This window comes from Struthio camelus, chromosome 3, assembly GCF_040807025.1.
Source record: "Struthio camelus isolate bStrCam1 chromosome 3, bStrCam1.hap1, whole genome shotgun sequence".
Taxonomy (NCBI): domain Eukaryota; kingdom Metazoa; phylum Chordata; class Aves; order Struthioniformes; family Struthionidae; genus Struthio; species Struthio camelus.
This window is the reverse complement of record NC_090944.1, coordinates 48,332,807-48,358,362: the sequence shown is the minus strand read 5'-3', so window position 1 is coordinate 48,358,362 and position 25,556 is coordinate 48,332,807. Positions and strand designations below refer to the sequence as shown.

Below are 25,556 nucleotides of genomic sequence, written 5' to 3'. Positions count from 1 at the left end.
GAAAAGAGGATAGACTGGCTGCAGCTTGAAGTCTGCCATTTGGACCACTCTGCTTGCAGGCAAGATCATCTCAGGTAGAATGGGATGTGGAAGAATAAAAGGAGAGAGAAAAAGTGGAGTATCATCTCATGCAGTGGCCTCAGAAGAAAACAAGTTCAAACTTTTTTGTCAACTCTCTAGTCTTCTTGATAGTATTAATCTTAATAACTTTAGGAATAAAATTATTGGATGTGTTACTATTTTAAAACAGCATTTTCTAGACTATCTTTACCAGCTCCCAATGGATAAGACCCCCTTCTATTGAAAGTCCATCTGTATTTGCAGACCACCAATTCTTGTAGTGTTCTTAACAAGGGGTTGCCAAAACACTGAACAATTTTTTGAACTTTTCTTCCCTCCTCCTTATTTTTTCTTGATTTTCCTCTATTAAATAGAATGGCATACTCAATAAACCTCTCAATAATGAGGAAGAAAATAAAAGTTACAGACTATTTATAAACAATTGCAGAGAACCTCCATGTAGATTATTGGAATTCAGGATGTGGTTCCACAGCAGTTTAAATGTCACATGGGCTGTAGGGATGCTGCCACTTCCCCCCCAGCCCAGATTCCTGTTCCCATCCCTTTCACTAGCACTTCCACGCCTGCCCAGGAAGCTGATTCATCTGAAAACTAATTGGCTTCCTGTCTGAGGTGCAATTGTACAACTCCCAGGACCGCTGGGATGGCTAGAGATGTGTCAGGATTGGGGCAGCCCACTCTAAGGTCTGCTCTGGAACTGTACCCTCAGGCTTTCTGTTGTGAAAACTGCGGAAAGAAATAATACACATTCAAGAAAGCTTTCTATCTGTTGTGGGTAAGAAGAAATTTTTCCATGCTGATATCTTGGAATATTACAGAGCATTGCATGCTGTTTCCAAAAAGGGAAAGGGTGTGCATGTGGTAAGGTTTCAGAGAGATCTAATTAGAGACAAAGGAAAGTTGAAACACTTAGGCAGAGCTATGGAATAAAAAGTTAACTAGTTGGATCCCTAGGAAAGGGTAGACAGAAGACAGACGCAGGACACAAGTGTTCAATGAAAAATGTCTTTTAAGGTTAGCAGGTGGAGCTCTACTAGGTTCTTGTCTTTACTTGTTAGCTATGCATTTTATGCAAAGATCCTTTAATGCAAAATTTATAAATAGCACCTCGATCAAACACCAGGCGCTAGTACTCATCCTTTTCTTCCCCTCAGGGCACATGGCCACCGCAAGCTGCAGAAGGTATCCTGTTTTTCTCTTTAGCCCGTGCATTCCTGCCACCTCACAGGCGCAGGCAGCCTGATCCCAAAGCAGCACTGCGCTCAAACCCCCTCAGGCCGAGCCTAGGCCTACAGCCAGGGCTCCCGGGAGAGGAGCCTAGGCAACAGAGGCTGCTGCCTCACCCTAGGGCAACCCTAACCGAAATTACTCAGTAGGTGCTGAGCTATGCGTTGTATTTAATGCCAGACGGAGCTGACTAGCGCTGGCCATAGGCTGGGCCCTTTCCTCTGAGAGCAGGCGGCGAGCAGCACCCAGTGAGCGCGCTGGCCGCGCTCGGGGGAGGCGGGAAGGCGGCCGGGCCCCTCACGACCGCCCTGCCACCCCTGGGGGGGGGGCATCCTGAGGAAAACACGCCGATGCTCGCGGTTTCCCAGGGCGGCTCCGCCACCCCACCGCCCCACCCCGGCCCGCCGACGAGCCCACAGCCCGCGCCGCCCTCGGCCCGCCAGGCCCGGCCGAGGCGGGGCCGGGGAGGAGGGGCGGGGCGGGGCGGGGCGGGGGTAACGGCCGCCCGGCGCGAGCTGAGGGCGGTGCCCGCCCTGCCCCCCGCGGGGCAGGGGGCGCCGAAGGGCGGGGCGAAGCGAGGAGGGGCGGGGCCAGCCTCGTTCTCATCCCGCCGCCTCCATATAAAGCTGGCGAGCGCGCCGCCCACCCCCTCTTTTCCTGCGGAGAGGCGGAGGTGGAGGCGGTGTAGGGTAAGGTGGCGGCCGGGCCCGCGTTTTTCGCTGCTCGCACAAGCGGGGTTGGAGGGGCGCCTCGTCATTTTTTTATAAAGCCCTCGTTATTTAGGAGGTTCGCCCTCTTTAGCCTGCTCTCGCTCGTTAGTGACGCCACGTAGTAATTGAGGCTCCACGGGACGGTGAGACTCGCGCCTTGGAGCCGCGGAAAGGGAGATGGGGGGAAGGGGGAGCTAATAGGCCGTGTCAGGCCGTGCGGCGGGGGCCGGAGCGCCGGTATAAGCCGCTCGGCGGCGGCGAGGGCACGGACTAAAAGTCCCAGCATGCCTGGCGTTTCGGCGGGGAGGGGGCGAGAAGGCGGTGGGGGCGCGTTGCTCGCCGGAACCGGCGGCGCGAGGCATTGTGGGACGGGTAGTTGCCGGGGCCGCCGTGCGCGTGGCGGCGGGGGTACCATTTTGCCCTGGCGCGGGCGGCGCCTGGCGAGGCTCTGCCTGGCCTGCGCCATTTTGATAGGTAGCCGGCGCCGTGGTGCTCCTTGCGGACGTGTTAAGTAAATGCCTTGGGTATCTTCCGGGGCTTTTTAACGAGTACTTTCTGCTTATTGTTAGGGTTGAGAGCAATCCTTTCCTAGGGCGGGTCAGTCTCTCACTTCACTGAGTTGTAATTTGAGTTGTTATTTCAAACGCTGGCTAATGCCGATGAAGGACATCGACCTGAACGACTGGTTGAGAATGAAGTATTTTACTAAGAGGATTTGGGCTTCTTGCAGAAGGAGTTGCTCATTTTACATAGGGTTGGTATGCTCCTTTGTGTCTGGCTGTACTTGTTGCAGCTTGCTTAGCCCTAAGGATCGTGAAATTCTTAAAAGAATTGCAAGTACACAGTTATTGCAAGATCTGCTTTATTAGTTGGATCATAAGGCTGCTTTAAGGCTTTGGATATGGATATCTTGTTAGGGAATGAGAGGATCCTAGAACAAAGGGAACTTTACAAAAAACTCAGTGGTTTAAGAAGTTCTTTCCAATTACGTCTTGCAAAGTTGATGTCATAGAGCAAGTAGTCTTTCTGGAAGAGTGAATAGTAGAATAAAAAGCACAGCTAGGATTGTAGGCCCCATCAGCAAGCTATGATTAGGCTGTGGTTGTGGGTTGCATTCATTTTGTGTTGAATTAACTTGGCTATATCTGACAGGCTATATAGCCTGGGTCAGACATTAAATGACCAAATAGTAAAAACTTCTGCTAACAGACTATGAAGATTTGGACTTGGTTACTGGGTATAATAAATAAGCCCAAGTTAAGTTTTTCTTAGTTTAAATTGTTATCTGAAACAAAACCGTGTTTAGTAATTAATCTGCAATGGATTACTACATTCACTTGGTTACACAATGAAGAATGAGAAACACTTCATCAGAAATTCTGTCTTGTAAAGGTGCTCTTGTAGGACATAACAAATATTTGCTGTGTTGCTTTAGCTTATGGAGTCAGTACAAGTTAAAATTAAATATTATGCGAAACTTAAAATCAGCTGTGCTTAAGGGACTAAAGACTTGAGCTAATGGATTTTCATGAAGAATTCCGAGTGTTAGTAGGTACATGTGGTTACTTCTACCACGTGTTTAAATAGTGGATTTCAGGTAGATGTAACTTGTCACTCCTTTGCTTGTAGCTTCAGAATAGCTATATTTCTTGCTGCTAAAAGATCTCCTGCAAGTTAACACTTCAGGCACTCAGCATACTGCTAGTACTATAAAAATTGCTCATGATTATCATCTAGTAATGTATGTGGTTTTATGGCCTGGTAATAAAAATCTGATTGCTGTTTTCAAGTGTTAAGTTTGTTTATTGCTCATTCTTAGGTACTATGAAGAGGAAGTATTTAGTGGTGTCCAATATATTGTACAGAAGTTTTAAGGTATGGTTCTGGATTTTTTTTTATTTGGTTGGGGTAGAAGGAACACTGCATTTTTATAATTGATCAACATAAGTGCTTCCAGTTCTTAGGCTGTTTTCATGTTTTTGTCTGTCTGAAAATGATTCTCTCTCAGGTGCCAGAGGGTTGTCATCTTTGGATAACTATCAGGTGGGACAGAAAGGAGCAGTAGTATGTTGCATTTTTGTGGTGGCATTTAAACTGATGAGTAATTGCATAACTTTTTATGCTCTTTACTGTGTGAAGATCAGCCCTTAACTCAGTTGATTTTAGAATCATCTTTTTTGCTGTGGTATTTGGGAGCAGGTTACCCAGAGGTTATGGAGTCTCCATCCTTGGAGACATCCTTGTTCAAAACCCCCAGAGGTCCCTTCCAACCCCAACTATTCTGACATTGTGACTTAAGTTTAAAGGCCTATATGTGAAAGTAGTGGGTTACTGATGGTAAATTATACTGATTTTGGAGATGGTGTGTAAGTTAGCTATCTGACCTTCTTGGATATGTGTTGGAATTCATGTGAATCCAAATACGTGACCATATTCAAACATAATTATTGAGGTTGTGGTCCCATTCTAACTATGGATAGAAATAGTATTTCATTGTGAATAAATGCGTTGAGTTCTCCATACATAAAAGCCTTTGATACAGAAGCTTAAATATTTTGGTTCTTTAGACATCCTGATTGTTGTAGATGGGTCCACAAGCAATTCAGGTTAACTTTTTTAGTGCGGTATAGGATTTCAACTTGACAAATGTTGTTGAAAGTCTCTTATTAATAGACTGATTTTGAATTGCTATATAAAAAAATGAATTTTCAGCACTTTATAATCATGATTCTGCCTCAGTAATCCATGAGCTGATGCTAGACCACAGCAAGAGCTTAACAAGCGTTTTCAAGTTTAAAATGCAGTTTTTGTTTCATTTGCATTCTAGCCCTTCATGGAAACACTGTCGGAACTGGAAGAATGCTTGGTCCATAAAAGTGGATGTTCCTGAAAGCTATGTATGTTTTGAATGATTAGTGGGGAGGAATTAATGTGATAAGTAGATTGGCAATATGCATGTATGATTGAATTAGTAGGCATGTATTAGCTTAAAAATGGAGGTGTGATTGTTTTTGGACATGTTATTTGATATAATCTATCTTGAAATGTGTCGGCTGAGGTGGAGAGTTGAGATGTTGTGTAGTTTCTCTGGGTCACTTTCAAACCACTGCTGGAGGGAGCTGGTAAACTCTGCCTGTCTAAAGGATGCACACTAAATTTCACAAACGTTGCCTTAAGATGGCTATTGGTTGTCAGTTTTTACTTAAGGGTCAGGAGGTTAGTATAGGAAAGTGGTAAGTTGAAGAAAAAGCTGCCATCTGGAGATTTCTTGATATGTATAGGGAGTGTAGCCAGTATTCTTTCTCTTTGGAAATGCTGAGAAATAAATTCAGGAGCTGTATTCAGTTTAATTTTGAATGTGACTCAAATGCCTGCAAAAAATCATTATTTTTGGAAAAGAAAAGCTGGGAGGCATCGGGATTCTAGAAGGGTGAAACTTGGTTGTTCATAAAGCTTTGGGTTATATTCTGCATAATCACATAGTAATTGGTTTTGTTCATATTTCTAGTATGGTATATCAACAAGCAGTTTTAAGGATGTGAAAGCCAAGTGTGCTGATGACAGATTTCCTGGCAACTCTAGTGCAACAGATGGAGGTAATCTTTATTGATTAAGCAGCTGAAACTTTCTATTACTTTTAATGTATTCTTTCCAGCATATGTGTGTACTTATGTCATAAAGATTATTTTGTGAAGTATATGTATAAATTGCATTTCGGTTCCTATTCATTGATGTTTAGTGCATTGCTGTAATTATTTGAAAGTGGTAGATCCTGAAGAAACTGCCAAACCCGACTTGTTGATGAGAAACTTCATATGGATCTGGCTTTTGAGATGAAACCACTGCTAAGATTCTTTCAAGTGTCATTGACTTTTTGAGTCGCTATCCAGGTTAATGTTACATTACTGTGCCCATGTAGAAGCTAGATGCTACCACATTGCAGGCTGTTGATAAGATGTTAGTGCATTATTTAAACTCGCTTCTGTTGTCCATGTTGACATAATGTATGCTGTTGCCCAGCAAAAACTAAAACTGTAAAGACAAGAGGTTCGACCTCTGACTTGAAATACTCTTTGTCTGGGATTAATGGTGTGGTGGCAAGGAAACAGTTGTTGGTCTTTCAGAGCCGGTAATGATGCCTTGAGAGGTGGTTTTGACACTTACACTTTGGCCCTCTTATGAAGGACTGTTAACTTTCAGCTTGCTCAGATGCAGATATTTGGGAAAGCAAACTTTTAATGACGAAACAGTGAACTTGATTCATCAAACTAAATTTTATTAAGGCTGTTTCAACCCTGGAACTAAACTAACTCAAAAAGGCTAAGCTAAAACTTATATTTGCGGTAGGCAAAAAATGTGCCTATGAATAGTTACTGTGTATCAACTGATATTGTGGTATCTGTTGCCCTGAGAACGTTCTTACCTGAATTGATCTTCAAAGAAATTAGATCATCTTTTTTAATATTGAAAAGTTTGTGTTGTATTTAAAAAGTCAAAATACAAAGCAGGACAGATTCTGTCTTACTAGAAAATCTAATTTTATTCCCTTTTTTGGATAAAAGGTACTTAAAGATGTTGCGACTAGTGGTTTCCTGTGAAGGCCAGGCTTTATCTCAGTATACCAAGGTGAAATGTGGGAGTGAAAAACTTACTGAGCAGCAGTGATACCTGTAATGTTGTTGTCTAAACAATAGAACGTTTTACAAGTGGGGAGGTGGAGTGACTGTTAAGTGGATGACTTAAAGAAAAGCTGTAGTAGCAAGCTTTGTTAGTATAACTGACCTGTGCAATTTGTTCTTGCAGTGGAGTCTGAAGGCTGCTTCTGCCTTAAAGGTATGAATTACAATAAATGTTATGGCTAATTTGAAAAGCTTGATATATTGGCGTGATAGTTAAAAACATTGGTATGTCTGATCAGTGAAGAGCCTATCCCGAGCCTGATTGCTTGATGAAAAATACATGAATCTGACTTCTGAGATTAGACTACTGTAACACCAGAATAGATGAAATAATTTTGAAGATAGACTAGGTAAATAAAGACCCCGAAATTTGGCAAAATAAGTTTAAATGACCTAATGGCTAATTCCAAATGACTGCTTTTAAAACTGCTTTTTCAGATGTATCATATGTCTAAGCTTGAAGTGACATATAAACAGTTATGTCACAATGCCGTGCTTGAAGTGTAGCCTGATATTTGGCTTGTGTCCTCTATGCCCATTATGGAAAACAGGCTGAAATATTTCATTATCTATCTTGACTTTTTCCCTGAAGGTATCAGTTCAAATGCAAAATGAGATATTCTTCATTTTCCTGGCATTTGCGATGAACATTCCTGCACAGGAGTGGTCTGGAGGCAATTTTTATTTAATGTTTGCTTGTCGGTGGGTTTTAGCCTCTTCTGCAGTTCTTAATGTTTTGATGCAAGCTGAGAACCGGGCATTATTAAGTGTCAGGAAATAACATATTAATCCTGGTAGGAGGGCAAGAATTACGTGTAGTTGCTTAGTTGCCTGTTGTAGAACCAAATTAAGCAACAACTGGGCAAGATGCAAAATAAATCTTACTGTGGTACGAGGGTATTTGAAATTTAAATTTCATAGAACTTACAGGATCCAGATACTGATTCAAAAATCACTTAATAATGCAGTATATTGATCTATTTGAGAGAGAAATAGATGTCAAATTGTGTTTCAAGTGATGGAAGAAAATCTTGTCTCAACTAATGGAAGTCTCTTTTTGACAGGGAAATAGTGAAAAATGTAGGAACAAATACTTCTAGTTGTTCAGGTATGTAATTATAAAGCTTTCAAATATTTTCATTCCAAAAGTCTGAAGTGATTCTGTGTTTCCAAGTTCAGGATTTTTTAGTATTGACACAATGTTTTCAGTTGATGCGGTAACTAATTCTGTACCTGCCCTGAACTTACGACCACTTCTTTCCCAAAGCACAATGTATGTGAATAGTTGTGCGTAGCCTTAGTTAGCCTTCTAGTCTACATGGGAAGTTTTTAAGTGTACCTTATTTAAGTTCGTTGAAGGACTGAATATTTAATTTTTTAATGTAATTAGGAATCCTATACAAAACCACTACATTCCGTATTAATTTTCTGCATTGCTTTTGCATCTCATCTGTGATGATCCTATCCCGAACCTGAATTCTTTGCTGAAAAACCTAATACGGATCCGGCATCTGAGATGAGAGCCGAAGGACTAGATTTAATGTATTTTTACATGTTGTGAACTCTTTGTGGTTGTAAGTGTTACCATTTTTGCAAAAAAACTAATGTATGCAAAGTGTGTGTTTGCAAATTTCAATTTCTTTCTCTGAAGGAGCCCTTTTACTTAGACCTTCTTCTCCTTTTTCCAGTGAAGAGTTGGAACATTTTGTCAGACCTGTCAAGTGGATGGTCTGTACCTGGAAGGAAGTATAACACCTGAAGAGTTTGTCGCTTGAAATGGGACACCATGTTTCTAAAATCTCCTGCTGAAACAGTTGATGTCGTACTATTTAGCAGATACTTTTTGCAGAAATTTCGTGAGAACCAAAATCACTGTCTCGACATATTTAAAACAGCACCTTTCCCAAAACTTCGAAGGGAGGATGATGGCAATATTAGGAAAACAAGCAGTGACTTCAATGCGTGGTGGGGGAAAAAACCGTGAGAGTATTTGCTCTTTTGAAATAACTGCATACATACTGGCTGATGTCAAAACTCAGAACAGTTGAACTCTCAGGTAGGCCATGTAAAGACAGTGTGAAAGCAGTTACACAAATTCATATTAATGAGTCTGCTTTTTGAGCATGATGTCATCCAGGAGATGAGAGCAAGTAGATGGTTGGTGGTAATCAATTACTGAAGATTCTAAGGAAGCATAAACATGAAACACTTGTGAGAAAGATATGCAAATGTCTCACAGTTTGTGGTTATATGAAAAGCTAGATCTAAAGCATGCCTTGCCTTCTGTATCCAGTGAGAGAAAGAAGTGGGGTTTTGTCTGCCACCTCAGCATGAGAAGACCAATAGCGCTAGAGTGGAACTCTGTCCTTTGTGGGAAAGACCCTGGAAAAGTTATCTGCTCTTTTTGGGAAAAGAAGTCGGTAGAGGGAAAAGGGGATGCACGCATGGGAACTTCTGCCTTGAGCATTCATTTGAAAAATAACTGTGCAGTAAAATGGTAACAGCATGTTCAGTGCATCCAGCAAATGAACGCTCTTCCAGGAAGAGGGATCATGCAAATCATTCACCAAATCTGTTGGTTTAAAGACAAATCATTATGTACATAAGATCCAATCTGCCTTAGAGCATGGCCGTCAAATCTAAGTGGTGGGAAAGTTTTATAAAAGATGATGCCACAGTAGCAGGACATCCAACAATTGATAGAGCTACACGGTTAGAGACTATTTTCAGAATGCGGTAAAATACAGAAAAACACCCTAAAGCTTGCACCCACCCTTAGCACAAAACTCACAAAAATGCTGGCATTGGATGCTTGCAGCCCCTTTTCCCTGACAGAGTTGGAGTTCTTTTAGCTCATGGAATATGCCTGCTTCTAAATGACAGATATCTGAAAAAAGCCCACTTTTGTCAAGGCAATACCGAAATGCAAAACTTAACAAGTAGTAGTGTCTAAAAGCATTGGAGATGTTAGAAATTAGGATAAGCCATTTGACTACTAAATTGTATGCAATATGTTTAACCACAGGCTTCAGGAATGTAGCAGCTCGTTGGTTATTGTTCCTGAGCAGTACCCAGCTAATTGGTCAAAGGCTGCTCCTTTTCAGCAAGCAACTCTGTAAATCTTAGTGCACCAAATGTATCAGAAGCTGCAAAATGTTATTGCAGAACAGCTTCTCCTTGCTTTCAGCAGGATTTATTACTTGGTAGCGAAATAAATACTATGTTACTGGAAAGAAAACAAATACAATGTTCCAGAGGAGGATAGGCATTTCAATGTGCCATGTTTTGTACGTTATCTTTTTTGAATAAAGATGAGTATATGAAAAACCTACTAGCTGTTGCACATCAGGTCTGTAGTCACTTCAGCTGTTCCTTTACAGCTTGTACTTTACAAGAGCTACAAAGGCAAAGTAGCTATGCTGCATAGGCTGGTACAGGACGTACTGGAAACGTGGAATAACTCCACACTCTCTGCTTGAGTGACTCCTGGACAATGTAACTATTAATCATGTACTTAAAAAGCATGATGAGAGCAGTCTCCATCTTTTGCTCACAGAAGCTTTATGGCCACCATTTGATGAAGTTATTCAGATGGTAAGTCAAAGTTACCCATCTTAGCTGAGTCAGTCCATTTTTTTTCTCCTTTTTTGATGGAAGAAGGATTGTGGAAAGCAAGAGAAATGGATAATAACAGCTGCAGTTTGGTAAGTAGTATGTTAGATATTTTGAAAAGATCTGTATATAACTTGTATTAGAAGGTCAGAAGAGTAGGTTTATGATGCTTCTCAGATTGTAAAGGTACTGTCAATCAGAAAAGAGATTTTTTCTTTGGTATGGAGCCAATATGGAAAATTAGAGAAACCTCTGAAGAGATGCTATTTGTATGTCATATATGAAGTAAAAATTGATGAGAATAGCTATTCTTCTGATTTCAGGAGTCAGAGTAGAGGCAAAACAAAATTTAGAATTCTAGGTGATGCTTCAGGTACCTGAAGTACCTCACATTGTTTTTGTTCTGTATATTCCAAAACGTTCCTTTGGGGTGCTCCCTGATATAGGATTGACAGTACTAGATAGATGCCAGAGAACTGTGTTATTCCTGCATATCAAATAGCAATAGCAGAGACCTGTTTCCAGGAGTAGTGTGCTTAATGAAAAAAGAGATAAGTCTCTCAATTAGCACAGAAGAAGGTAGATATGGGCAGTGCTAAGCGTATTTAGTGGAAACGTTCCGTTATTAATTTTCACACTGTTTTAGGGGCTACAGAAGATGACCAAGGAAAATTATGTGCTACTAGTAGAGAAAGTCTTTTTACAAACATGAATAAATTTCATGTCTTAACCAGCCGAACATACCTTGGAGGTTTTTAGAAAATGGGACTACTGAAGATCCAGGAAGATACTTCTGTCACTAGATTTAAGGTGGAAGAAATGATGCTTCTAATGGCTTTTTGCTCGGGGTGGGAGAGGGCTAATTAAAAAAGCCTGCAAGTTTGCATGGTGCTTTTTAAATCTGATTGAAATATTTTTATATAAATGATGTAAAAGACCTAACTGTAAGCGGTAGTGTGCCAAGTTTGGGATACATGGCGTGAGATTTCTCTGCACAAAAGTAAGACTTACAAAATAGTGTGCTAGATTTAAAGTTTTGACTTAAGATTTTGCAGTAAACAACATTAAAGCACTTTGTGCTTTGCCTCCTTGTGCTTTTGAATATTATTTTGAAATCTTGCATGAACTAAATTAGTTCTGAATGTAGAAGCATCACAAAGATACTGGACTGTGATCTAAGAAACCGATGGTTAGGCAAACTTTATTCTGGAGTGTTGTGATGGTCTTAGTAACTGGGAGAAAGAAATAGAATTTTTTTTCCTCAGTTAAGTGAGATGGTGTACTTAAAAGCAAGAAGAATATCTTGTACCCAGAATGAAGGTACAAGAGTGGCTCTGCATGAATGCTGTGCTGCCATTTGAGTGGTAAGGTTACTGTTGCGGTGGGAGGCTTTGTCTGTTGCTGAAGCATCTTGCTTGTGGAGACTGTAGATTTAGATAAATAAACAGAGCCACAAATGAAAGTCATGTAGCAGTGGATATCTTGCAGCATCCCTGCTACCATGTAAGTATGTTGGGTGTTGTGAAGCCTGCTTGAAGTAGTGTGGATTTTAGTGGGCGAAAGATTTCAGCCTGAGCTATGCTGTCAAGCTACCAGCCTGCAGTTAAGTATGCCACTCTGACTGCTGCTGTATTGTGTGCTAGCTTAAGTGGTGTTGCTGCCTTCTCTTGCAGTGAGGCTCTTATTTAAACGCACCATATATAGCTTAGATATGAGTTGTCCTGATAAAAATGAGCATTGCGTTTCAGTAACAGTTGATCAGTGATAAATTCCAAAGGTAGAAGCTCAAAAGCAAATTTTTGAGGAGAGTGTGAGGGACTCTTCCAGTTAAGACAGAACTCAATGCTGTCAGTCTAGAATCTTCTTTATTGGAGGGGTATTGAACGCAGACTCGGGTTCAAATCCTTTTGTATGCCCTCCCACCTATAGGATACAGAGCAAGAAAACAATAGTTCAGGGGACTGAACTTATTTTGAACTAGAGCTACAATCTGAAATATGAATGAGTTTAAGACAGATGACGTCAATTTCAGTGAGTGAGTACAGGTGGAGCCCTTTATACAGTGCATATACATTGTATACTATGGCTTACGTTCTGTATAGCTTCTGTTACTGCAGTCGGTATCACGAGTATTTGTGCGCTTACTTGTCCTGCTTCCTTAAGAGGATAGACACTAGAAAACAAAAATTAAAATAATGAATTCCATTTTCCATTCAAGCATCATGGAGCTCTTTAGTTGATAGTCCAGTTAAGCGATCAGGGATACGAAGACAGTACTTCTCAGCCATTGTTTCAGACTTCCTGCAGGCTTCAGAGGACAAAGTAGTAGTTTGTGCTCAGAAGAATGGCTGTATTGAGTTGGACAAAATCTGCCTTGCTCAGTATTCTGTCTGAGGATGACCACCAGTATAAGAAACAGGAGAGGTATAGAGATCATTTCCAGCAGTTTGCTTAGGAATTTCCTGAGGAGATTTTTATCATTTGTATTTGAATGCTTGTTGGCAATTATGAGCTATCTCCATGTAAAAAAATGTGAAATGCGAAAGCTACATGGGCTGTAAAATGTGTAAAGTAGTTCATATGTTTGTTACTGCAGGGAAAAGGGGGGGCTTAATGTAAAAGCTTTTTTCTTTGAAGCTGCTTTAACTCGGCTATCACTTTCAGTTCTGACACTAATGAAAACTAAGGGAAAAGAGGAGTCCAGTTAAGGCCCCGATACTAGGCCAGTTTCACAATTTGATTGACCTCTACTGGAGGTAAAGATTTGAACTGATGTGTGAGGCAGTGCTCTTTTAACCTCTGCTCCTGAGCAATACCTCAGGCTTCTCACCAGATCCATAATGCCACAGCATTATTTTTTCCTGTGATTCCAGTCCTTTGTAACTAAAGGAATACTGTCTCAGCAATGACAGTACTGGTTTTATCATTGCAGGTGATTAATGATTAGAATCTGACCCAACTGCAAATTTCGTTATTACTTTATGTATGTGGAAAGGAGCTAACAAGACATGAACAGACCGAAATGTAACACGTTTAGACCTTATTTTGAAACTGGCGAGTTGATTTGAGTGAAAAGAAAATGTTCAATTTTTGAATCATCTAAAGATCATTGAAGAGGAGGAATATATACAGCTATTATTAGACTGATGTACTTCATGTTACTGTGACAGACTAGGAAATAATTTGCCCTACCTTTAGCTGTTTGGTGTCCTGGTCAGAATGCGTGATGTTGCAGGTACCATACAGAGTTCTGAAAGAAACATTTGAGACTTAAACCCTGTGTGTTTGCTTTGTGTACTGGTACAGTCACTCAGTTCAGCAGGAGATAAAGCAGAAAGCTTCATTTTATTAGCTTAATTTATTGCGCTCTGTCAGATGTGTCATACTACTGAAATGTAGCAAGCGGCAGTTCTTCTGAACTTTGCAGTCATGCTGGTAAATGTTAGGAAAACCTTTACTTTGCTTCTAAAGTGCATCTAAACAGTTTGAATATGATTATTCACTTGCTACTGTGTCTTTGTTTTCTGAAAACAGAGTTGGGTTATGTAGTTTCTAGTTCTGGAAAACTTGTTACCTGCTTGCTATTGCAAAGTGGAGAAAGCTAAGAGGGTTTCAGTTTGAGAATTAATGTTTTTCCCATTTCCCCTCCCTCCCTCCCCACCCAGGTTTTCCAGCTTCTAAACTGTATAATATAAAAGATTTTAATGGCAGGAACAGGAGTTACCTTCAGAACAGTTTTGAATAGTACTTTATTGTATAACAAGATGTCACAATTCTGAGAACGTTCACCCCAAAAACTTGAGGAGAGTGGAGCACTGTCTGGATACTTGAAAAACTGAAGTGTTTATGTGAAGTAGTTTGTCTTCATTTACAGTACCTTTGCACTGAGGAGCTGTATTGCCAGTGAAATCCCGTTCAATGTAGTTTCTGCTGATTTGGACTACAGGCTGTAAGGCCACTGATAATCTTTTTTCCGTGTAAAGGGGTCTCTATATGAGGATCTGTTGGCAGGGTTGACTTCAGGGGGCTTTGCTGTTGCCATTTCTGCCTGTTACTTGAACTGGCATGACAAGAGGACTGCAAATAGTATGAATGCTTTCTTCCTAAGAGTTTAATGTAGTTCCTAGCTTTGTAATTAAAAAAGCAAGAGTGAACAATTCTAGCAACTGATAGAAATACTTCCTGTAGAAGTGCAGCCCCATCATTAGCATCTAAGGATTTATATAAAATACTACTAAAATTAAGGTTTGTGAGTGGATAAACCATTTGTACTGTGTAGCAGTTTTTCCTCCATGGGGGTGTAGTAGGAGCCTCTTAAGTACTGAATATCTTAAATCATAGTAGCCTTGGGAGGGAGCAGTGAAGACATTATTGGGTATTTATTTTTATAGGAACCAAAGAAAGCTGGTATGTGCTTGTGGCAAATCATGTGAGGATGCAGTCGTGGATTTCAAGTGCTGAAGTGCTTGTTTTCTACCTTCTGTGGCCTTTGGTATATCTGTGTCCGGATTTTTTGATTTTTCTGAGACTTTCTCCCTTTCAAAATAAATCCATTTTCAGGGTAAAGCTATTTGTCTTCCATTCTTTCTCAATTTGCATTGTCTTAAGCATGTTCTGTTTCAGAGCTGGACTCTGATTGTGTTGGTTGAGTTTACAAAAGCTGAATTTGGTGGTGATTGGAGACGGGATCACATGACTGCTAACAAAGGAAGATGGCAATATGTGTCCTTTGTGGTAGTTAGGACAGGTAGGTAGGTAGTTGATGGGGTTTTTTTCCACTCTGAGTAATACTGAGGTGAGAGCTTAATTTCATGGGCTGATTAAGAATGTTCTGAGTGCAATATCTCTGGATTTGCATCTCTAGGGAAATGACTTTCAGATGGTACTAAAAAAAATACATAGGTCTTCCCAAACCAGTAAAGCTGTTATGCTTGTGGCTTAATGATTTGGAGATCAGTAGGAGCAGAATAGATTCTAAAACAGCAGATATGTCCAGAAAAGTTTAGGAAGAAAACGAGGTGTAAAGTAAGAGATAACTATCTCAATTTCCCCCTCAAGATAAATACTGGATAAACTTGTGCCATAACTAACAAGAATAGTAACTTACTCTCAAGGAGAAAGTGTGTTTATTGCAGACACTGGTATTTGCTCAGAAAAACAGCAAGAAAGAGGTAACAGACTGGTCCTTTGCATGCTTGTTATGGTGCAGGAAAATCAAGTGTATGTCAACTGAATTGGTAGTGCTGATAAATTTAGGAGCTTGGAGATCTGGATGACAGGTATGTCTAAAGCAGAATATGTACAAGGACAAGATGATTTCAGGGTGCAGTTGCTGTTCATCCAGCATGCAACTTGTCTTAAGTTAGCAACCAATACTGGAGATACTGAAATATCCTGCCAAAACAAAGTATTCCCACAAAGTTCTGAAATACCAGATATTTATTTCTTTTTTTGGCATTGATTTTTTTTTTTGTTAGTTACCTAACATTTCTAATAGGTTAACTTACATCTGTAGCTAAACAGAATATTGTTTTTATACTGGAGTCTAAAAATTTGTCAATGCTTAGTGAGACAGATTCAGATTTTTTAGAAATAAGTTCTTATAGAAGATAATAGTAAATCACAAGATTTTAGTTACTTTTGTGTTCTCCTGTGTTAGAAGGCACTTACACATTAATTGGAAAGTCTCAGTTGCACAAGTTCATCCTCAAATTGTAGCACAAGAAAAGGAGGAATATGAAGTGTTGGGAGAAATATTAACATAGAGAGTCATGGTCATTGATATAACAATAGTTTTAGCTTTTTCAGTCAACCTACATACAAAAATACTTAAAAGCTCTTTATATTTTAAGTTGAAATATGTAAAAATTGAAAATGCTTTTGCAATGATAGCTTTATAGTATGAAATGTAGAAATCATTATGCTGCTTGACAGTTTTTGACATTTAAGAAAACACTTTGTTTTAAAGCAAACCTTGAAGTTAATTTTAAGAACTGTCGACCTTTCTACATGAACACAGAAAATACTGCTCTCTTATCTCTTAGTTTTTCAATACAGCTTGGGGAACGGAGAAGTAAAGAGTCAAATACTTTTAAAACAAAAAACCCTTCTCCCACCAAAAATTAAAAAGGAGACAATTATAGTTTTACTGTAGATTGTTGAGAACCATGCTTTTATACTTGATATCCATACTTGTACATCCTCTGTAGTAACACCAACTTAACTTTCTGCTTGCATGTATAAGACTCGAGAGTGCTCCTGGCCTCTGACCTCAGGGCAGTGATTCTAAGACTGTAATGTGCTATGGGCAATGTTACATTTTGTCCCTTTTGGTTGGATTGAAATATTTAAGGAAAATATTTTTAAATTGACAAAAAGTATATGCGTACTGGTCTTTCCTGATGTTCTAATTTCTATGGATACTGAGCAGATCTGCTGTGCGAGCTCGGGGCATCTCCCAGAGTGAGCTCCTCCAGGAATACTCATTCTTTAACAAATTACAATTCATTTACAGGTCTTGCATCTCAAAGCCCCAAACTACTGTGGTGTCCTCAGCTCTGCCACTACCGCCTAAAGATCCTCTTCCTCCTTTTCTCTGGACTAGCCCCTATGGTAATCCCTCCTGTATTGCTTTTCTCAATATAGTCATGCAGTAAACATGCCAATAACCAAGCAAAAATGTATAAATTATGACTTAGCTTTTCAGTATTAATCCCAGAAGGGCTGTAAGAGCAACAGGACATGAATCCTCAATGAAGAGAAGAAAAAAGTCTGGGACCCAAGAGTTAATAATCAAATTCAAACACTTCCAGAGTTTTTTGTAGAAACAAAACCAGTTCCTGTAATTGATTTGATTTGACAACTGTGATTGACTCTTCAGAAAGCAGGGGACAGAGCCTGCTTTGTCAGGCTTTTAATCATTGATTAGCTAAACTGCGGATCTCAGTGACCGCTAGCTGAGCTTCAGGTTGTTTCAGATGTGAAAGGGAAGCATATTTCCCTCACTTCCTATTGATACTGGGCTCTGTGCCTGAAAGAGTTCTGGGCAATAAAACAATACTTAGGAAAAGGGTGAAAGGCCAGTTTTCAAGGTCTTTCCCACTCGAAATTGATACAGCAGGGCAAGATATCAACTGTATTTCTTAGTAAAGCATCCCCAAGAGAACCATAACCATTTTTCTTGAGAAAAATTGAATTCTGTGGAACAAGTCTTTATTGAACTTCTCTTCCTTCACTCTCTTGAAGGCTGACTAGGAAACGGGCATCTCAGGTTCATTAAAAAGGCAGAAAAGGTCTTCTGTGGAGATGGCAGCCTTATCTATAGCAGCAGCAAAAGAAGCCTCAGCAGAAGTGGTATGTGAGGTCCTGAAAGCAGAAATTCTGAGCTTCTGCTAGAATTCTTATTAGAAGAATGATGGAGAGATTTTAAAAAATTCTGATCTTTTTCATATGCAGTCCAATCCTACCTCTCTAGGAAATTCAAACATTGAGATAACAATGGTTTAAAAAAAAAAAAACAAACTTCTATCTTGAGCCAAGGTGCAGAAATGTTTCCATCAGTTTAATTTGCTTTCTGTGGTTAGCTGAGACAGCGCTGTCCTGTTTTACTGGGAGGATTTTTGCATGAAACGAAGCTCCGTAGGGACTTGACATCCTTTGCTGGGGGAGAGATGGATTTCTTGCTGAGAAATGCGTCTAGCAGTTAGGGAGTCAGGGTCCAGGAGGAAACACTGGTTTACTGGTCATCCGCCTTGCACCAGCCTGAGGATAGAAGAACCCATCTGTGATACCTTGACTGAGCTACAGAAAGCGGGTGAAATGGTAAGCTGGAATGCCTGTCACATTTGTTTTTTGAAAGGTGTTTCAATCAAATGTGCTTATAGTTAGCAAAAAAGTTTCCACCCTAATTGCTGTCCTTGCACACTTCTAGTTCCAAATTCTTCCTGCATTGTGTGCATAAACTGTAAGAGTTCATAGTCTTTTCAGACTAAAGATAGGTTCTTGGGCACATCGCTTGTAATGCCTTGCGGTCTCAGCAAATCTACATCAGTACGGTTGGTCTGAACTTGGTAATCAGTTTTCATGCATAGAATTTACTAACCAGAATTAATCCTCTGATGTTAATAGGAGGTTAAAGGAGTTGATAAATGTTGGCACTAAACTATAAACATGTACTTTCCAGTATATGTGAGCATCTCTTGAGTAAGTATTTCTCAACTCTTCTTAGAAGAGGCATAAGCTATTCTTGTTGATGTGATAGTAACATCCAAAAATTTTAAACTGGAAGCGTATAAGAAGTCTAGAAGCTCTTGCAGCTGTTGTTCTAGTTACCAGTGATTTTAACAAATTTTTCATTAACAAGATGCTCAGATCTGTACTGATCCCGCTGGGATCTAGTAAGCCCTAGGAATGCGTGTTCTTACATACAATTGTGTTCACCCCTCTTACTATGCTATGCAGGTGTCCATATATTGGTGTACTTTGGTATAGAACTCTAATTGGAGAACAGAATGACTTTGGTTAATTTGAATAAGGTATCAGTAAAACAAATTTTTGAGATCAGCCATGTATTTATGTAGTGATAAAGTGATCAAAGATTTAAATCTAAGACTTGATTGAGTTTTCCAGAATGGAACTTCACGGCAATTGGTTTTAAATGCTGCTGCTGCTGCTTTTAAGATCTGAAGAAAAAATTGTTTTTTTGTTTACAAGATCAAAGAGACACTTTCCAAGTTTATTTCCTGAAGGCAGATTGAAAGCATAAGGTTCTTCATAGGTCCTCTGTAGATCACAGAACAGCAGTTTTTTCTAGTACCCACCTGCTAGGTGAAATTAACTTAGCTTCTCTAAAGAACTGAATTATTGCTTACCTCTAGCAACATAATGCAGCAGTAATAGTCCTACTGTATTAAATTAGAAGACTTGTTCAGGTTTGAGAACAAGTTATGTTGCCTAAACAACCTTGCCTGTGCAGAGCAATGAAGAAATAGCTGGTTAGCTCTAGAGCCAAGCAAGGGTAATGTTAAGCATATGCTGGAACTCCATGCTACCTGAGCTAGCTTTAGATGCGATTCCAATATCTCTCACTGCCAGTATAAAAGTATATTCTTGGTCTTCTAGAGAAGACTGCTCAAAAAGACCAAGCAGAACCTGAGATACTGATTGTAGTAGTTCCTCATCCTTGTGCTTTAGTCTGCAGTTTGTGCTGTAACTGGAGAACTCCTGTAGTGCAGCGTACTGCATCTGGGGAAAAAAAAAAAATGCAATTGTATACAATTGTTCTGCTGTCTGTTTTGGGACTTTGCAGAAATGTTGCATTTATGTAGTCCCTTCTGCCTTGTACCTGGCAAGGTTAGTAAGAAAAAAGATTGTTCCAGTCTTGCAAGGAGACTTTGGAGAAAGAAGCAAGATTCTTTGGGCTTACTCACACTTGAAATGACTTCTTGCATGCTTAGTCTGGAATGCTTATCCTGAAAGCAGTGCATTGCAACTGCTGCATCAGGTGCTCTCCCACCTGAATAATTAACAGTATTTTTACTAACCTACTAAATAGGGCTGGGATATGAGCCCAGCTACTGACAACTGATCGTCCATATTGTTAGATAGGATGTCTCTGCCTATTTAACCCTGGGCTAGCTAGGACTCACAGGTAATACTTGGGCATGGCTTAGAGGTTAACACATATGAGAGCTGAGCTGTGGGAAGGCAAGCTGCGCTGTCCAAGTTTGCCTTAAGGCTGGAGGACACAACCTGTTCTGTTTACTAGTCTGGCTGTGGCCACTGTGTCTGCCCCGGGCTGCTTTTCCTGTTCTGGAATAGATGCCCAGGACTTCAGGAGAATATTCTATGACGATTCTAACGATGGACTGTCTGACTTTGGAGACTGCTTAACGTACAAAGTTATTGAACTCGCAGGACATGGGGTTAGACCATGCCAATGGTTCCTCTCCATTTTCTTCTGCCCTTGAGTTAGCTTTTAAAGTGTGCCAGGTACTAGAATCCTAAGGGTTGCTAGAAAGAACAGGCAAATATTCAGAAACTGCGGTGGTGTAAGACAGGGTTGAATGCATACCCAAGGTGGAAGAAGATTTAAAAAGAGCAGTCAATCCTGCATTGAGCACTTGCAGCTCTACTCAGTGAGTTGCAGTTTCAGCACTTGGCTACCTCATACTGCGTAAGAGAACAGGATTGCACTACTGTCCTGAAATGACTTCAGGATGTTTCAAAGGTCTCTCTTCCCAGATATCTGTGAGGAACACTCTGCAGTTTTCTTGTATGAGTCCTTCTCATGAGGCAGAATGCGCTTGGATATGGAATTAGTTTTCTCCAACTCCTCTGTATTAATTTGAAAGTAGGTGAAGTGTTGGGGGGGGGGGGGACTGACTCTTTGTTCACTTCCCTGAATGTCTTCTCTTTCCGTGGAGCTCTGCCAGGTTTGACCTAATGGTAATATTCTTCTGGGTAAGAGCTTAAAAGCTTCGGATAAGGGGAGTGGGGCAGAGAAAAAGCAGTGGTTGCTGTGTTCTAATTCTGGTTTTCATATCAACACCAGTAGCAAGGGTGTTTTTTCAGTTTGGGAAGTCTATTCCCATAGTTCCCTCACCCTGTAATGAGCTTGTGAGCTGTATGTATAGAATCTGAGGCTTATAGGTCTGTGGTGGGTTGAGGGATATGTGGTGAGAGAATCTGGAGGAAGGTTTCAATTTGCATGTATATCTGCAAGAAGTGGGAAGGGCTTGGGATGAAAGCAACAGATTAGTGATTGTATGTTCTTTTGCTTGCTACGCAGTATTTGTACTGGAAAGTTTAGACCACTACTCAAAGTTAGGGGAAAAACAGAAGAACAGGGCAAGCATATGATAGCACTTTCTGGCGTGCTCTCCCTGCTTCCGTACAATTCTAGGGGTAATATCTCTGCATTCATATATATGGCCACAAATGGCCAATTGTGTGTTGGATTTGGGAAAGTACCATAACTTCATGTGACAATGAATTCCCCAGTTTAGTTGCATACTGAGTGTAGAACTTGCTCTTTTTTAGTTTGAGCTTGCTCTCTGCTAGTTTCATTTGGTGCCTCCTAGGTCTTCTGTTAGGGGAAAAAATGAACAGTCGCTTGCTACTTGCTTTCCCAATACCACTTCTGACTTTTTATCATGCCCCCTTGCTTATTCCTTCTCCATGTTGAAGAGCCCTAGTTTATTTCGTCATTCCTCGGTGAAAACCACCTTCAGTCACTCTTGTTATGCTTCTCTATGCCATTTCCTCTTCTATCTCCTTTTTAGAAATGGAGAAATTAGAACTGCGTGCAGTGTTGAAGTGGGTGCAATGTGGATTTATGTAGTATGGTAATGTTCTGTTTTGTTCTTTATCCTTTCCAAGTTACTCCTAATAGTGGCTTTGCTTTTCTTGACCACTACACATAGGACACTTGCAGTTCTTTGTTACTTGTCTCAGCATCTGGTTTCTGAGTGATAAGTCTCTTTGGAGTGGCTCTGAGCTGGCACTCCCACATATGCACAGAAGCAAAAGGTATTTCACTATTTTGTGTGCATTCAAAAAAAGTGCTTTCCTACTCCACATCTCTGTCAATGCCTGCATATTAACATATAATGTACTGCAAAATACACAGAATTCTGCAGCGATTGCTCTGAACCCAAGGTAGATAGGCTTTTTGCAGAAGCTGTGTCTAACTTTCTCAATCTCAAATTAGAATAAAGCTAAAGGTATTAATGGAATGTGAACTCAAATACCTTTCTTCTGCTCTTTCTGTGGTGCCTTTCTCAATGTCAGCTATGGAATGTTTGATTTTGGAGGGGGTGTGTACCTGTGTGTGTGGAGGGATGACTGACTGGAAAGAAGAAAAAGCAATAATTGTTACTGAAAAAGGACTTTGAAACATAGGTACTTTGTGGAAATAAGCAAAGGGGAGAGAAGCAGCACAGAATGAAGTTGCTTCAAGACTTTCAGCCAGTCTATGTATAAAACGTGCTACATCAAAAAAAAAAAAAAAAAAAACCCCTAGGAGAACCCCATTCCTCTTTATTGGCAGATTCATAGGTTCTCTGCCTATGACTGGAAAAAATATTTAGCAGTATGCAGGTGATTTCAACCTCACTCTGAAGTGGAAAGTGTAAAGACTCTAAATCTACCTTTCAGAGTAAGAAGAATTAAAAATTAGTGAAAAATAGGTGACTTTAGTTTTTGTAGAAAATCAATCTTTCTAAATCTTAAGAAACAAACATCAATTAGTGAGTGGATGAAGTTTTACTTGTAAAGATCAGAATAACTAACCTAGTCACTGGATTTGCATATGTCCTTTATTTGCTGCTGCTGTTCCCTTGACTTAATTGGAAGCACTAACTGCACAAAGTGAAGTGTTTGAAGAGTTAGCAAGATCAAAGTTATAGAGCCCTAGAATTAGTTTAAATAAATGAGGAATAAACTTGATATTAATCAGTGTGTTACATGTGCCTGGTTTTGACAAAGGAAGATGCCGTATGAAGAATATAATAGGAAAGAATATTGAAAGAAAACACTACCGTGGCTTAAATATAGTCCTTTTTGCTGGAACATTGTGACAATTTAGATGATAAGTTGCATTTTAAAATGTAACTTCTATATGCATATATAATATTTATCTCCTGGTTCATTTCTGACTTGCATTTTCTGTTAATATGCACAGGCCTTACCTAGGCCTTGTATTTTGTAACTTGATGAATCCATCTTTTAAGAAGTAGAGTCTGACTGAGAAAAATGAAGTGGACTTTAGTGTTGCTTACTTTACAAAGGATCTCATAGGGCAAGGAGGCCAGTGTCCAGGTGTGTGCTATGTGGAATAACTGCAGGCTTAGTTCCTTTCCCTAAGTTAGGCATCCATAGAATATGTTACTGTGTGCTTGGCAGTCTCCCCAAGAAGACTTGGGGCTAGGAATGGATTGGGAAAAGTATTGTTCTGAAACCCCAAGAGTGGCTAGTGCATTTCAGAATTGTGTTGAGACAGACCAAGCAAAGGGCAGGGGGCTTGTAATACTACTGCAAGCTGTGATCCTGCTGTGATTAGTGATCTACCCCTCTAACACTGTGTAGCAAGTGCTTTTCATAGCTCAGATACAAACTAATTATATTAGTAAGTTTAAATGTGTGAGTTTGTTCATGGAAGAAATGCTGTCTTAATAGGCATCATAGAATCTAAAGATTCCTGTTGATTCTCCAAGGACTTTCATTCCTTGTTGTTCAGGGTATCATTTTTAACTAGACATCAGTAGACCAAAAGCAAAAATTAGACTTTTAAATTTGTGATGGTCAAATTCAATTTACTTTTTGCTGCTTTATCCATGCAGCTCTTCTGGTGGTTGTGCTGGAATCACTAGTTTTTACAATAAACAGCAGAGAGGCTCAGATATAGAACTGTGTATTCAAAGGAGCTCATAGGATGTTTCAATTGGGCTAATAGCAGGAAGGGGGTCTCATTCAAAAAAAAAAAAAAACCCTAAGAACACAACTTTTCTCTTTGTGAGAAGCAGTCAAACTTTCAAGCATGTGGAGTGAAACTTTGTGTAAATTCAGGTCACCAAGTAAGTGTCTGCAAACATTCAAGGGGAGAGTCCTAGCAGATATTCTGCATGATTTAAAAAAAAAAAAATCTGATTTGCAGGTTCTCTTCCTGGGCATGCCACTTCTCTCTGCCCTACTGATATTATGGCTAATAATTTGGCTATATTTAGAGGAACTGCATGTCAGACTCTTTGCTTCCTCCTTTCTGCATAAAAATCCAAAGCATTGAATAGCTGTGATTTAAACAAGGGTGTAAATCTGCACTGCCTTTATCCTCATCTTATTTTGTTTTACACCCTTTTTATGGAGGAAAAGAGAAGTGCATAGAAGTAGTTTTCCCTTGGAAAAATGGGCCTGACAGTGGGAATTTCTTTCTTGACAGTCTGTCCTTCTGTAGGCAGTCAGATCCCTTAACTGAAGACTTTTGAAACATTTTCTAGTAGTTTGAAAGAACTAATGCATTTATATAATGCAAATATTACTCTGGCTCAAGTCTGTACAGTAAAAAATGTTTGCTGAAACCTTTTCTGTATGTGTATGAGAATGTTTTGGTGTGGTATTTTTCACTGGAAACTGCTCTCCAAGTGTGATTTGTAGATGGCATCTATGTTGCCCAGCTGATGGCACCTCTGGGGAAAAATCCATTTTTGAAGGACCCAAGTATTTACATCTATTAAAAAGAATATGATTGAAAATACCACACAAGTTTTCACTAAAAATTAGTTTTTACTGAAATGTTTTTCAGGAAGCAATTTTTCATTTTTCACCGGGGGGGGGGGGGGGAGGTGAGTAAAAACATTGTTAATAACATTTTCAAGTTATACATTAGATGTAGTATGTGATAGTGTGCAGCTTTCTTTGTTGCTATTTCAGTGGAGCCTGTGGAGGTTGAGGTTTTTTAATGAAATCTTATTGGATCAAATACTTAAGATTGCTGTTACTGAATACATATTTCAATCATATACACACTAATGTGAGTATTTATTGACAATGAGCTTATGCTGTAATCGTCTGTGTGCTGCACTATGCAGATTTAAGGATTTTTAATGCATTGGAGGTGCTGGAGGTGTTTGGCTGCACTGAGGGACTGTAGTACATGAACTTCTTTGAGCTGCCTTTGAGGAAATGAGTAATATTTTCTGTGCATTCCTGCCTTCATTTTGCTGTCTTTATCTGGAATACAGGTCTTGCAGAGCTTACTGGGTTGGTTTTCAAGCCTTGCTTGTGAGGCTTGCAAACAGGACTTGGTGGGAATGCAAACCCCAAAGCGGGCAATGCAGATCCCAGAAAAGGACCACTTAAAATACTGTTGCACCCTTCCCCTTCACTCAGCATAAAAAGTTTAAACTCAAGTTAAATTAGTTTAAAAAGGTGTTTTAAATCAGAAGTGAATGGCTACCTGAAAGGTGGTTACCCTTGCCCGGGAGTAAGTGATACCCTGCTTCAAGGCCTGTCCCTGCGGGTGACATTTCGGGTGAGCTGTGTGAAACCCAAACCGCTGCCAGGCTTAACGCGTCCCTACCCAGGCAGCTTCCCCCCCCCCCCGCCCTCAACGGGGCTGCCTCACTCCCGTATTTCGGAGGATTTAGTCCCCGTTTGCCGAGCGCGGGGAGCGGGGGAGGTTCCGACCGTTAGAGCCGTTGGGAGGGGGAGGGGCAGCGGGTCCCCTGCCCCGTAGAGCCCCGCCGCCCCT

The 25,556-nt window shown here is 40.2% G+C and overlaps 1 long non-coding RNA gene and 2 other non-coding genes across 4 annotated transcripts; all 3 read left to right on the top strand.

The window, feature by feature from the left end:
• Positions 1-1,947: 1,947 nt before the first annotated feature.
• On the top strand, positions 1,948-10,028 carry LOC104139911 (uncharacterized). Of its 2 annotated transcripts, none has more exons than XR_011140129.1 (7): positions 1,948-1,997; positions 3,838-3,893; positions 4,846-4,915; positions 5,527-5,614; positions 6,822-6,851; positions 7,762-7,805; positions 8,386-10,028. It is a non-coding gene; the product is annotated as an uncharacterized lncRNA (long non-coding RNA). The 2 variants fall into 2 exon arrangements; XR_693178.2 differs by lacking the exon at positions 1,948-1,997 and adding an exon at positions 2,402-2,772.
• Positions 6,931-6,997, top strand: LOC138066964 (small nucleolar RNA SNORD50). Its single transcript, XR_011140673.1, has one exon. It is a non-coding gene; the product is annotated as a small nucleolar RNA SNORD50 (small nucleolar RNA).
• Positions 8,145-8,215, top strand: LOC138066963 (small nucleolar RNA SNORD50). Its single transcript, XR_011140672.1, has one exon. It is a non-coding gene; the product is annotated as a small nucleolar RNA SNORD50 (small nucleolar RNA).
• Positions 10,029-25,556: the final 15,528 nt, after the last annotated feature.